Here is a 13,717-nt window from a genome sequence, read left to right as displayed (position 1 = left end):
CCCACTTAAAAAGAAAAAAACTTTATTGGGGCCATAACTGCTAGAGATTGAGTTCAACAGTATTTGATCGTCTTCGGGTAAATAACTTGCCCTTTTTAAAAGTATATCTCATAGAATATAGAATGCAAACACACACACACATACGATAAATGCTTAACGTCATCATTAATCGAAGCTTCAAATTGCTGGCCCCTAAAGGGAACCACTTTTGGAAAAGAACTGTTGCGTGCCTGTTAATCTGTCCTGACTCACCGTGTTCGACAGCGCTTACAATACAAAGCGGATGGTTACTCAGGTAACTGCTGAGAATAGAGACACAGCACGATGTATGAAAAAAATGTGAGTAATTATTCGAGTGGCGACAGTGACAGCAATGCTAATGATTGTTGACAACCACACCCCATGGCAGTTTTTTTCTAATAGACTAAACGTCACACACTAAATGATTGACTTGTTCAGTCTATAGAAAAGCTAACAAACAACAATATGTTATAATGTGTGACTGGAAAGTTTAATCAAAAACAAAGAGAACAATGCATACCTATGCAGAAGAAGGCAAACAACATAAGCAAAAAACAACAACAACCAAACAAACAAAAAACTATTTTATTCATTATCTATATAAGTTCATGCACTTGGTAATGTTGAAGTATTTATTTAAATCGCTGCACATATGAGGCGTTGAAAAAAATATTTATTAACCTGACTTAGGGCACTAATTTAATATGCCTTTGAGGGTGATATACATCTTATCTATTTTGACAGGGAGGGTTAGCAGAGATTTTTCGAAAGATGAGCATCCATAGCCTGTGCTCACAATTTAAATTAGTTAAATTTCTGTTGCCACTCCAACTTTCATTCTTATGTATTGAATTAACTGCATGGTCGGGTACTAAAATCATTAAAAAAGGAAGAATTGCATATGCATATATATCTTGAGATTTGGCATGGGATAAACTATATGGATATCATAATGTCGGTTATGCTGCAAGAACGTGAACAAAATTAATAAGGTGGTCTTAATTGGATCATTCTTTTGTTTTTGGTTTGTTTTACTTCAAAATATAATCACTTGCCATAAAAAGGTTTAACCAAGATTTGAAAAAAATGCTTCATTAAATTCTAATAAGTTATGCTACTTTGCGAGGGCTAATCAATCTAATGAAAAAACCTTAATCCAGGGACGCTAAGAGATCAGTTCTTTGTTACTTGGGGGAAGAAAAAAAACACGTTGAGATGGGAAAAGAAAAATGAGTTAAAGAGGATGAGGATAAAAATGAAATAAATGGGCTACAAGGGCAAGGACATGCTGAGAGGATAATTTGCACTTTCAACTCAGTCACTCATGTGAAGCCTGAGAGACAGATGTGTGCAGATAGGTGGAAAGAGTATATAATACAAAATAAAAAAAGTAGAGCGGGGGTAATATCAACCATTTTTTTCACGAGCAATCAAGATCTATTTTATAAATGCATATATACAATATATACTGTATCATGATATACTCAGTCAAATGAATATATTTTGTGTTTAGACCAAAAGGCTTCATAAATCAATATTGGACTTTGCTAAACAGAATGACTTCATCTCTCAAGCCTGATTCAAAAGTTTATAAAAGGTTTCCTCTTGCAGTATTCCCAATATAAATGCAAATTGAATGAAGTTTTCAATTTTAACTTCAGGTGACAGTTATAATCCATGTATCCATTTCCTTCCATTTGACATCACAGTGCATTGTTCAGTGATTTGAAAAGGAAATTACACTTATTTCCGCACCTAAAACAAATTAATCATTGTGTAATATCTAATAATGAATTGCAGTTAGGTTCATCTGATGTCCATTCTGTTTCCAAACCTGATTTTTGTGAATGTATTTATGAAAAAAACAGGTGTATAAAATGTAACTGATGGAAGGAAAAAATTAAAAAATAAATTTGAATATGATCTTTATAAGCAGTTGTTAAAAAATATTTGAAATTGTATACAACCCTTTTCTTAAATCCTGAATTGTAAAGCCACTTTTAGAAAATTATCCACAGGGGGACTTAGAAATGTGTCAATTCAAAAAGAATCCAGTGAGAATCATGTATGCATAATTAAGTTACTTTATGAAGTAGATCTAAGCAGCTAAAGCATGTTTATCTATTAGGAATTCAATATGTACCAGCCGACTTAATCAGTTGAGAAATGTAATTTTTTTTTTTGACAAGGGGACTAAACAGATCACCAAGGCACAAGAAAATCTGTAAATGATTTTTTTTTACAGATTTATAACTTTACCACTGAAATGAGCAATAAAAATCTATTGAGATAAACTAAATTCATTTTTTTCCTAAATAGAAATAAGAGCTGCTCCATAAACAAGACACAAATAGAAACACGGAGGACCGTTGCGTGACAAAAAGTAATTTGACAAGATTTCTCCTCTATCTTTAGAACTCTGCCCTCACCTCTACTTCAATGTCACACCTTCTGATGGTGACAGTTTGCTGGTGCAAGCAAAACAACTGTTTCCGATATGAGAATTGAGTGTGAAAGCACACAAACTGGAAAGAAAAATGGAGGAATGGTACTGGAGATAGTTTTTAGCTCACACACTGAGCTTTGGCGTGAATTAGCTGCAGTCCCTAGATGTTACTCCCATCTTTTTTAGTTTTATAGTTAGTTTCTTTATATTTTTAAATAAAGAAAAATTTATACGATATGTTCCTTGTACTCCAAATTGAAGATTACAGTCAAAGTAACTGTATATATAAATTTAAAAAAAAACTTGCCTAAATTGGGTAGTGGGATTATATTAAAGTGGAAACATTACAGGTTAAATTCGATGTTTTAGAAAACTTTGAAGAACAAAAATATTGCATTTTACAGCTACTGGTTGAGCAATATACTCAAATTTTACGGAATATGAGAAAGAAGTTAGAATAGTACAATTTTTATGGTTTCGTAATGACAGTATAATTTAAAAGGAAATGGCATAACTTTGTCATTTAACAATTTGTTGAGTTACATTAGAAAGTTTTATTATATTGATGAACACATTTGTTTTTTAGGGGTTTTAGACAGAAAAATTGCAGGTGCTTGTAAATTAAGAAATATCTACTTTCAAGATACCAAAGACTGCAAGAGTTATGATGCATAACTACTGAAGTAGAAATTGTGGAAGAAAAGCCCTTTTCTTTCTCCCATTGGTCACTTTCTGTAGGTTTTGGATGATTTCCTGTTAATTTTAAGTCAGATTTTGGGCCTTTTCAGGTCACTTACTATTGATAATGGGAAATGTATACATTGGAAATGAATGGGAGGCTTAAAAAAGCCATTATTTTGTCAAATTTTGATAGAAACCTAGGTTTTCAGCAAAAACTGTTTCCAAAATTTAAATATTATACATATACACACATTGTGGAATATACGTAACTCATGTGATCTTGTGATGAGTATTTTAAGTGCCGAGTGTAGTCACAGGACAAATTAAGCTTGTATCTCAAGGCAACTTTTCACTAATTTATTTAGATTTATTTGTTTTTCCGGGCATGAAGTCATAATTACATTTTCTATTCTGTGAAACCTGCATATTAAGAGTGAGACTGTGTTAAATTTTGAAAGCGCACATTTTTTCTTTACTGATTACTTGTCATCTGGAATGAATTTCCCTGGCAGTTTGTCTATGCCAATTGACACATTGTCAAATGAGTGATGAAAGTGCAATTTAAAGTAGCAGTGGGATTCACATCTTTCAGCACATTGTCACACGCTTTGAACAGATGTTGAACATCTTCACTAAGAAGTGAACTTTTCCAAATAAATAGTATTCTTTAAACACTGCAAATAAGTGCACCCGCAATTTTTTGTAGTGAGAAAGCAATATAGTTATAGAGTATTACATCCACAAAATCAGAACCAAATGATGGAACGTGATACTGACCGTGACTGTGCAATCATGTGAAGCACATGTGACATCATTTTTCACTTTTTCATCCTTCATACTGGGTTCAAGCCATCAGGCAAACATGAAATGTCTCCATACAAACTTATAGTAGATTGGTGTAGACAATTTAAAATCTTATTTATAAAAAAATAATAACGTGGATGGATGAAAGGAGCACGTGATGATCTTAAAAATACAATTTGTTGTAGAATCATCGTGGAAGAAGAATCATCTGGATGTGAAGTGTTAATACTGTAGTATAGAAAATCTTGAACATGCAATGATGTGTGTATGTTATTTGTGAAATCTTAATAATTAGATGTTTATCATTACTAAAGTTCTCTGCTAATGGTTCTTTTTTATGAGGAAAAACATTGTAAAAGAAGCTGTACATAACAATGTTGCCTCATTTTTCAAAAGCCGATCATGCCAAATGCTTTTAAACATTTCATTCCTTTGCACAGTGTGGATAAAATTGACTTTAAATATACATTTTAGGGAAAGTAAACAATGGTCTAAAGCCAGAAGCAGCAGTTCCCCATGCTGTCCACAACAAAGTGGCGATCAAAGCGAACGGTTCCCCTTTACTGCCTGGTATCACATGCTTTGATCCTCTTTTGTCTGACCTGACATTGACCTCATGGGTTGAAAATAAGGCCTTTGGTCTCTTCTCATGCCTAAAGCAGATCTTATATTGCTGCAAACACCAATGTTTGATGTGAAAGGATCGAAAAGGACCAATTAATGGAAAGCATCATATAAAATAAAACTTTTACACTGGCAAGTATAATAAAGTATCCTGCTCAAGGATACAACAACAATGGGTAAAATGGAAACTAGATTTGAACCTCTAATTCTTTAATCAATGGACAACACGTTTAAACAATTGAAATAATTAGAATATGAAAGAGAAAGCAGAGATAAAGCAAGGTATATGTAATGCATTTTCCATACTGTAAATCATTATGATTTAGAGTAGTCATAAGTTCATTTGACAACAGCCACCTGCAACTATAAACTTTAGCTAGGCCCATGCACACAAATACACATCCAGCATCTATCCTTCCTCTGCAGTCGGGCATCATTCTGCGTCCCTAATAGGAAACCTACTGCGCTTCACCTCGTATCCCATTACCCTGCCAATCATCATTCCCACCGATGTCAAACTGTGTTGGGACTCTGTGGAAGGATTGTGACCTTGTATCACAATACTTCAGTCAGAATGGAACAGAAATATTTATACCAGCCAGACAGATAGACTGATGTATAATTCATGGCTTTAAGACTGCCTGTACTGACCCTGGACTCAGGAAGATATAGGTTTCTCAGGGTTTATGACCCTCATTAATACTTAGTGGGGGCACTACTATAAAACAGTTCCATTTGTGTCACTTATCTGTTCGTTTGTTCAAATGATACGAGGTTTGTGCTTGAACCCAAACAGATTATTTTGTTAATGCATACGGCTGGGATATACAGAAGAAACTGCTTCACTGGTTAATTTAAGATTTAGTTAATGTAAGTGTACATGGTTGTCTGTCTCCTTGTGCCCTACGATCAGCTGGCCACTGGTTCAGGGTGTCCAACTCTTCTGTCCCGAAGTCAGCTGGTATATGATCCAGCACCCCCTCCACACTAAGGATAAAGCCATATTGAAAGAGATGAGAAAATTTGTTAATAAATGAAAATTAATAATAAAGAAAAAAGAGAAATGGAGCCTCATGGTCACTTCTGAGCCACTTTCTTCTGTTTGCCCAATTGATAGATAGACTGACAGATGAGGTGAGACAAGAATCCCCTTGGAATATAATGTTTGTAGATGATATTGTGATCTGCAATGAGACCAGGGAGCAGGGAGAGAAGAACCCAGAGAAGTGGGGGAGGAATGTAGGTGAGCGAGAGCAAAACAGGATCCATGTGTGTAAAGGAGAAGACTCCAGTGGGACCAGTGAAGTTACAAGGACTAGAAGGTAGAGGACTTGAAGTACTTAGAGAACAGAGGAGGCTGATGAAGTGTGGAAAGGATGTAAAGTACTCTGTGCTGGCAGGCTAGAAGAGCTGAAGGAAAATATTCAATGTGTTATGAAATAGGAATCTGCCAGTGAATGAATGTTCTCCTTAGGAGTGACCACGCACGGTGGACAAGGATTAGTAATGAGACAATAAGAGGGACAGTGAAGGTTAGGTTTATTGGAGAAACGGTCAGAGAAACCAAACTTTGTGGGTTGGGCATCTCCGGAGGTTTGATTGGGATTATATTGGTAGAAAGATGTTGAGGGTGGAAGTCCTGGGTAAGAGGGATAGAGGTTGACTTTAGAGAAGAATCATGGCAATAGTAAGGGGATGACATGGGAGTGGATTGTGTAGGAGAGCAAGATGCAAAGGATAGGATGATATGGGTACGGTTAATTCGCTGTGGTGAAGCCTCACGGAATAAGCGAAAAGTGACAGTCGTAATAAAGAAAATAGGGGAATGAATATGTACACTAGTATATATAATCTTTATTTTATTTTATTTAAAAAGCAGGACAATGTTGGTCCCCTTATTTTTGGACTATGGCAATTTTACGTAAATATTTTAGTGTTTAAGTCAATGCATGGGATTTATAAACTCACAAGTCACACCGGCACCAATCAACAAAACCAACAGTAAATATCCTCAATTTGCATTTAACCAGTATATACATGAAAGACAAAAAAAAGCATCAATAAAAAAAATTGTTTACTTCAAACCACCTAGTGACATTGTTGTGTTGACTGACCTTTTGGCTTATCCCCCCATGGGTCACCAGAGCATATTTGCAACAGGATGTCGAAACATCTCACAAAGACTGAGTGTATGTCATCAAAAATAATGTAAGCAGGAGAAAACAGATGGGGTAGCGCGATTGCTATTCATCTAGATTGGGCATTGTGAGCCATCTGTTGACAATAAGATGGCAGCTTTAGATTGCAGATGATACACAAGGGGGCTATTTTTTTGACTGCAATCATCCTTGTTAGAGCAGATAGTTACTTTCGTTAAGTGGCTCGTAAGTGCAGATTTGATGATTTTTGTTGTTCCGCATAGGATTAGATATGGAACGCAATGCTTGAGTTTCAACAAAAACAAAAGCTTGTAAAAAAATTTGTAGCATATGCCCAGGACAAGCACTGCCTGCATAAGTATGTTTTATTCATTCATTATCCATACAGTTCATCCTCACAAGGGTCACATGAGGGGCTGAACCCTATGCCAGCTAACTACAGGCACCAGGCAGGGAGGGGAAATCTATTCACGCTCAGTCATACCTATGCAGAAATGTATAGAGTTCAAGAAGTCTATCATGCATGTCCTGTGGGATGTGGGAAGAAACCAGACTACGCAGAGAAAGCCCAGGTGGAACATGTAAACTCCACACAGGAATGTCCTAACCTGGGATTGAACCCTCGAGATCAGAACTGTGAGGCCAACACATTAAGCATTTGCCCACTGAACCGCCTTTATTATTCTTTTAAATGAATGCAATTTATAGCTTTACTGAATGTGTAAATGCGATAACTGTGCTGTAAAGTACACATTAATTGTTAGCAAACCACAGGGACGTATGCATGCGGAGAGAAATATTTCAGTCAAGTTATTGCCAAAGGATATGTGGGAATAGTCAAGAGGCAGACTTTCCCCAACGACAATTTCCTGCAATTTCTTTTGTCCACACAGACGAGTAAATGCATCTCTAAATGTATTCATAAATTCATAACTGATGACTGTGCACCATTCACTCTTCTAACAGCTTTTGCCTTGCAGGTTCGTCCTGAGTTTCACATCTATAATAGGACTGCTCTTGGGCAGAAGTATATTTTTGAAGTCTTGAGGAGGTTCCCCTGAGCAATTCATCAAGCCTGGCTGGCATTCGTGACTGATTCCACCGAAACAGACACTGGAGTTTAAAAATCTTAAGGCCCTCAGATGTGTTTATTATGCTGTGGATGATCTTTATAAAACTCCAGATATTTGAAGCAATTCAAGAGCAAAAATAATCAGAGACAATTAAATCTGACAAAATGCAAAAGTATAGTGATATATATAAATAAATATACATTTTTAAATCCTTAGCCCACATGCTGTATTAAATTGAACAGACTTCTGAAATGTATTAATGTCATTAGTGTAAAATTGGCACTACTGCCCAAAACCATTACTTGCTGATATTTGTCAATAATGTCATTGCTGCCAAAGAATTGGTCATTATGTTTATTCTTTTCAACTTTTTCCTCAATACTGCCTGCCAAAACATCAGTTCCAACACAGATTTGGGGTGCAAACCTTAAAGTTAACTTTACTAAGATGTTCTTTAATTGTAAATCATTTTCCAAATTCCTTTATTTGATGATAAACATATTTAGTATAGTGAGGGCATCACAAACCAATCAAAATCACCTCCTTCAGTGCCGGAAGTACATGGCCCTACCAATAGCAAGTTGTTTGATTACTTTTAAAAAAATAAATAAAAAAGTTAACTAAAATTTTCACTTATGTAAATCCCCTGAAATATTTCAACGCCCTCAGAGGGACATTTGAAAAAGAATACTGTGAGTACCGCTGAAGTAAATTCACCAAGACAGATGCATGGGTTCATCTCTGGTACCACTGTCTAATTTGCATTAGCTTCTGCTCGGTTGTCAGTCATTTGAACGTGCTCAGACTTGCGGCTATCTGGATTCTCAAAAAAAATTGGTCATAGCAAGAGCAGGGATTATTAATCCCATGAGTTCAGTTAATGAACGTATCAGAAGAGAAAAAATGAGGGTGAGTGTCAGAGCGTGATTTTTGCATCGATTTGATAAGGCTGAAAGTAGCAAACTTTTTGTAATACAAATCACTGTAAATACAAAAGGCATTAAAGTGGACATTTTCATTTATTTTTTTTAAAGATTACCTAATTCATTCTTTTGTAAGGGAGATGCATTGCTCTGGATATTAAATGAACATTACTTTGATTTCATCACTGCACATTCCCGGCCGGCTCACAACATTTTCTTGGCCTTTGCATGGAGAAACTAATGATAACCAAAATAATGAGTACTAAAATATGATCTACTTTTGTTATAACAAATTAAACAACTCCCTGCAATTAAATGCAAATCTACAGAATTAATTCACATGAAGTCAAACATAACTGTTCTCTTTATTTGATAAATGTCTAGAAACTAATGTCAATAGTTGAACGCCAGATTCTCATTAGTATTTAGCTGGCCTAATTTTCAGCCAAGCCCCACTTTTTAGGAACTCTCCTCATTAGCAGGATGATTCTCAAACCCAGATGCTCCAGTGGAAATAGCTTTGTTTGGAATTCATATTGTGCATAATTTGTCCACATCATATCAAGCTCACTTTTTGTGGTCACGACACTAGAACTAATTTAGTATACAGTGTTCCTAATAGCACTGTTTGTTATTTTGACTTTAAAATGACATAATTATGAACACAGTTAACCCTTTTCACAAGAGGTGATTATTTTTGGTAATTAAAAATTCCTAATAAACATCTGGCATCAATATGTCGATCTCACATTTTGGGATACAATGTTAACTAATCCAAAATTAAAGTGAGCAAACAATGCACTCTCAATGCATTATCAACCAATAATAATTTACAATTTATTCATAACTAAAATATTAAAAGCAAATACATGTTTATTTGAATTATAAAACATTTAAAAATGCACATGCATTTCAAAATAAACTACTAAGTATACTAAATGCTGTTTAATTTTTATTTAAAGATTAGGGGGAGGAAAATATTTCATTTAAAAAACTAAAAACTTGAGTTTTTTTAAAATAAATAAGACTATTTGCTACTATAAACTCATTTCCTGCTTGATTAATTTAAGGAGAAAACAAATTGCCTGTGAATACTCATCTTTGTATTCCAATGTGAGGGTTACCAGACTCTCCCATTTGGACGTTTGTTTGGACATCTAGGCCAGTCAATGGCAGCTAATAAGATAAATGGGTGCCTTCTGGATTAGTCAAAAATTTATCTTAGTATTTTATACACTAACAGTGAAAAATGTCAAAAATAGCACAGGTAAGTGAAAGGCCAATGTGGGTGGAAAATGTTTGAGATCATGGTGCCAGGAATGATGGGATGCAAATGGATGCCTGAAGTGTTTACACGTGGCTAATTCCCACTTGTCATTCAACTTGAATGCTTAGAGGCTTAAAATCAATTGGATTTGATGGCAGGAATAGGAAAATGAGTAAAAAGAGGGGGTTGAAGAGACAGCGTGTGAGAAATATACGTTTAGGGAAATACATTTTTATGTCACATTCAAAAAAGATTATAGTGGAGTTCATATTTTTAAAATATATTTATATAATCAATTTTATCCTAGAGGAAATCTTTCCATTAACTTCCATACAATTTGAAGACAACACTAGACAAGTGCATTACTTTAAATTATAATGTTAGCATTAATGCAAAAAAGTCACCTTATACACTCATAGTGATGGCAGTTTATTATCATTTGACCCAAACTGTTTATACATTTATGCCGCCTCTGAAAGCAGTAATGAGTAAAAATATCTACAACACATTTTAAAAGGTGAACGTAAACAGAATGAATTACATAATTTAAAATGGGTTTACCTAACATTTGTAACATCTTTAAAATAATTCAACAATTTACAACAGATAATATCACACAAGATCTACAATTTGAATGACTAAATGTGTGTGTATGTGTGAGCAAACTGGGTTTTGTCAGCAAAAACAACTTAAACACTCATGAAACTAGAATGATTATTTTGTAAATTTCTTAGTGATCTGTGTGAAAAAGGGGTAGACTTAAATCCACAAATAAATACTTCCTACCTGTTTGAAGGTAGACCACAAAGCCATTCTACAACCCTTCTGTAAGGGCAAGACTGCAAGTGTAGGAGTGACTGTTGGATTGAAATTGAGGGCTTACCAAGACAGTGCACTGATTAGCTGTCATCCATATTATCCAAATGAAAAGCAGCTGGTTCATTTAAGGGTCAACCCCTCCAAAAAAGGCATTGTAGTGGCAACCAATCATAACAGGCCAACTGATACAGTTCATTGCATGATCAAACTTTAAATATTTACAGTGCAATGTTCCATTTATTTGAAGGTTTAAACAATTGGGTTCATTTTAAACTTTACAGTCATATGAAAAATATTTTCAAATAATGCATTTTAAATTTCTGACATACAAATGTGCCTCTTTTAACCCTTTATGTTCTAAATTTCAATGAGTTTATCACTAATAAACATCCAATCCCTTTAAATTTGGAGGACAGGATAGTATTCTATTCCTCTTCTCCCACTTCAAATGTATCATGCATATATTGCTGTGATTGGCAGCCAATGAGTTAAAACATATTTGGTTTGGACATAAAAACTGTTTACAATTTTGAAGCTGCCTTTATCTGGAATGTCACTATTTGGTAACAATAAGCCTCAAGGGGATAAATAATGTCATTATAAAATTTGAGGTAAAATCAATGCACATTGAAAATACATGAGACCCTGAACTAAAAACTTTCACTAACAATCGTCTTTATATTTGACAAAGTAATGTCTTGAAGGAGTCACCTTTTTCATCGCTGATTGTCTTTTTAGAAATGTCGTAAGCATGGTCAGCTCGTCCACATCAATTCTGAGGTTACTCTCCAAGGGCAAACTATGGCTCCTCTGGATGATGAAGGCTTTTTTTGATGTGGCTAATTGATCCACATTTGGGAATAAAACAGACGAGGCAGGCACAAGAGGTTGGAAAAAAGTGTCTGAAGCAAGAAGCTAAGGATTACGGAAAGCTAGCAGAGTCCAGGGGCATGCTTCCTCATCTTTTGAAATTTGCATATCAAGGTATTGCAAATTGCCACATTCAAGCTAAACAAATGTGTCAGCTCTTTACTGATCACTCTCAAATTGTTTAGGAAAGGCCTTAATTAACTTTAGAGAAAATTGTTTCATGGCACGAATGCATTACAAAATAAATCTGTCATTTTGGTCTAATACAAATTGTATATACATAAATAAATAAATCATTGAAAAATATACACGTTGTCGGGGAAAAAATGTGTTCAGTTTAAAAATCAAAATTGTTTAATGTTTTTTTTTTATTTCCTCAGTTTTAATCCTAAAATATACAAAATGCTTACCTGCCGTTATAGTTCGATTGCATACGTATATATTAGTAATATATTCACTGAAAGTGAACAGAAAATTCAGCAAAATCTATTTATGAAATGAGCCACAGTGGGCAGAAAATAGGATAGGCAGATCGACATAAAAGTAGGCTATTATACTATAGGCATATTTAAAATTGTATGACAGGGCTCCCGAGGATTTCAAAAGAATTTAAATTCAAGGTTCAGCCAGAGTTTAAGTCACAATACTGCAACGCTATTGGTTGGATGAGTAGACACAATGCCAAAACACATGTATACTCTTCATTCCATATTTTTCTTCAACTAGCAGATTGCCGAATATTCATCGTGTTTTACGGACCTCTTTGGGTTTCCATTATGCCTAATATTTCACATTAAGACAATGTATATTATATGAACCTTGCATAAACATGTAAGCTCACTATTTACTGTGTGGCAAAGAAGATTCAGCACAGTAAAATTCATCTAGGTTTAAAAGGAATATTATTGACCATCTGTTGTTTTGAAATGGTTATGTTGTTAAATAAACCAGCAGGAATAATAACATATTTAGACATCTGGAGCTTCACATGAACATACAAGCCCACTTACACGTCAATATGAATTAAAATACATTTACACAATATAATGGTATCCAATACAAATGGATTTTTTGATCATTATTTGTTTTAACCTCATCGCAGGTGTCCCAGATTATCTTATTTGTCTGAAAAAGTAAAACAAATTATAAGTATTATTTTCAACTATTGCCATAATAAACCAATTAGTACTTCTCTCTTACCATGTTGATCATGAGTAACTTGGTGAATGTAAGATTCTCAATACACATCACAGACTATTTTACTTAATAGTGTAGTGGTTCGTAGAAATTGTCTTAAACAAGGTGGTTAACTCATTGCGCTGTTCTAACATGGTACGACTGGCAGTGGAGTCTCATTCCAGTTCCATTGAAGATTCCAGATTTATTCCATCCCATTTTGACTGGGAAGGTTGGCAGTAAAATATTGTGCTTTAAATCAAAATGGGTTTGCCGTCTAGTTCTGTCAATGGCAACTTGTAAGTTAACAAAGACAGTAATGAAAACAGAAAGAGATAGAACTTATGAAAGGGTAACAGTACACCTCTCCTCACGCATTGATTAACCCTGCTAATGTGCTAATTTAGCCTGGTAAATTTTCTCTCTGCAACACCAGTCTCATCAAGGTCCAATTAGCTTCTCCGCAGCCCAGAAACATCCATCATAACGAGACAGACACTCTCATTGCCTCTCTTTAATGCATTCCCCCACTGTGCCCCCCCCCCCCCCCCCCCCCCGTAGTCAATAGCGTCCGTCATGCAGAACTATGGTAAAATGGTGACCCTACTAAAATCGATTCGCCACGAACTTTGGGAAATATTGCCGAATGAGTTTTTTTTTTTAAACGTTGAACACTTAATTCTTTGTTGATTAACATGTTTTGATTAAAAAAGAGGGGAGGAGGACAAATATTCATTCTTTCATTCTTTATTGTTCTTTCCTATTATTGCCTTATTGATTTGTTTATTATTATTTCTTGTTCCCTTATTAAAAATAAACTCAAACTCAAAAATATTATTGAGTGAAGATTAGGG

The 13,717-nt window shown here is 34.9% G+C and overlaps 1 protein-coding gene across 7 annotated transcripts in view; it reads right to left on the bottom strand.

The window, feature by feature from the left end:
* LOC144203892 (ephrin type-A receptor 6-like) overlaps positions 1–10,903 on the bottom strand; it is a 125,756-nt gene extending 114,853 nt beyond the window's left edge. For all 7 annotated transcript variants that reach the window (XM_077727472.1, XM_077727476.1, XM_077727474.1 and 4 more), the window contains exon 1: positions 10,785–10,903. The gene's annotated coding sequence lies outside the window, so the exon portion shown is untranslated. The remainder of the gene's footprint in view (positions 1–10,784) is intronic.
* Between the last annotated feature and the right edge of the window lie 2,814 nt (positions 10,904–13,717).

This window comes from Stigmatopora nigra, chromosome 11, assembly GCF_051989575.1.
Source record: "Stigmatopora nigra isolate UIUO_SnigA chromosome 11, RoL_Snig_1.1, whole genome shotgun sequence".
Lineage (NCBI taxonomy): Eukaryota > Metazoa > Chordata > Actinopteri > Syngnathiformes > Syngnathidae > Stigmatopora > Stigmatopora nigra.
This window is presented reverse-complemented; position numbering and strand designations above follow the sequence as displayed.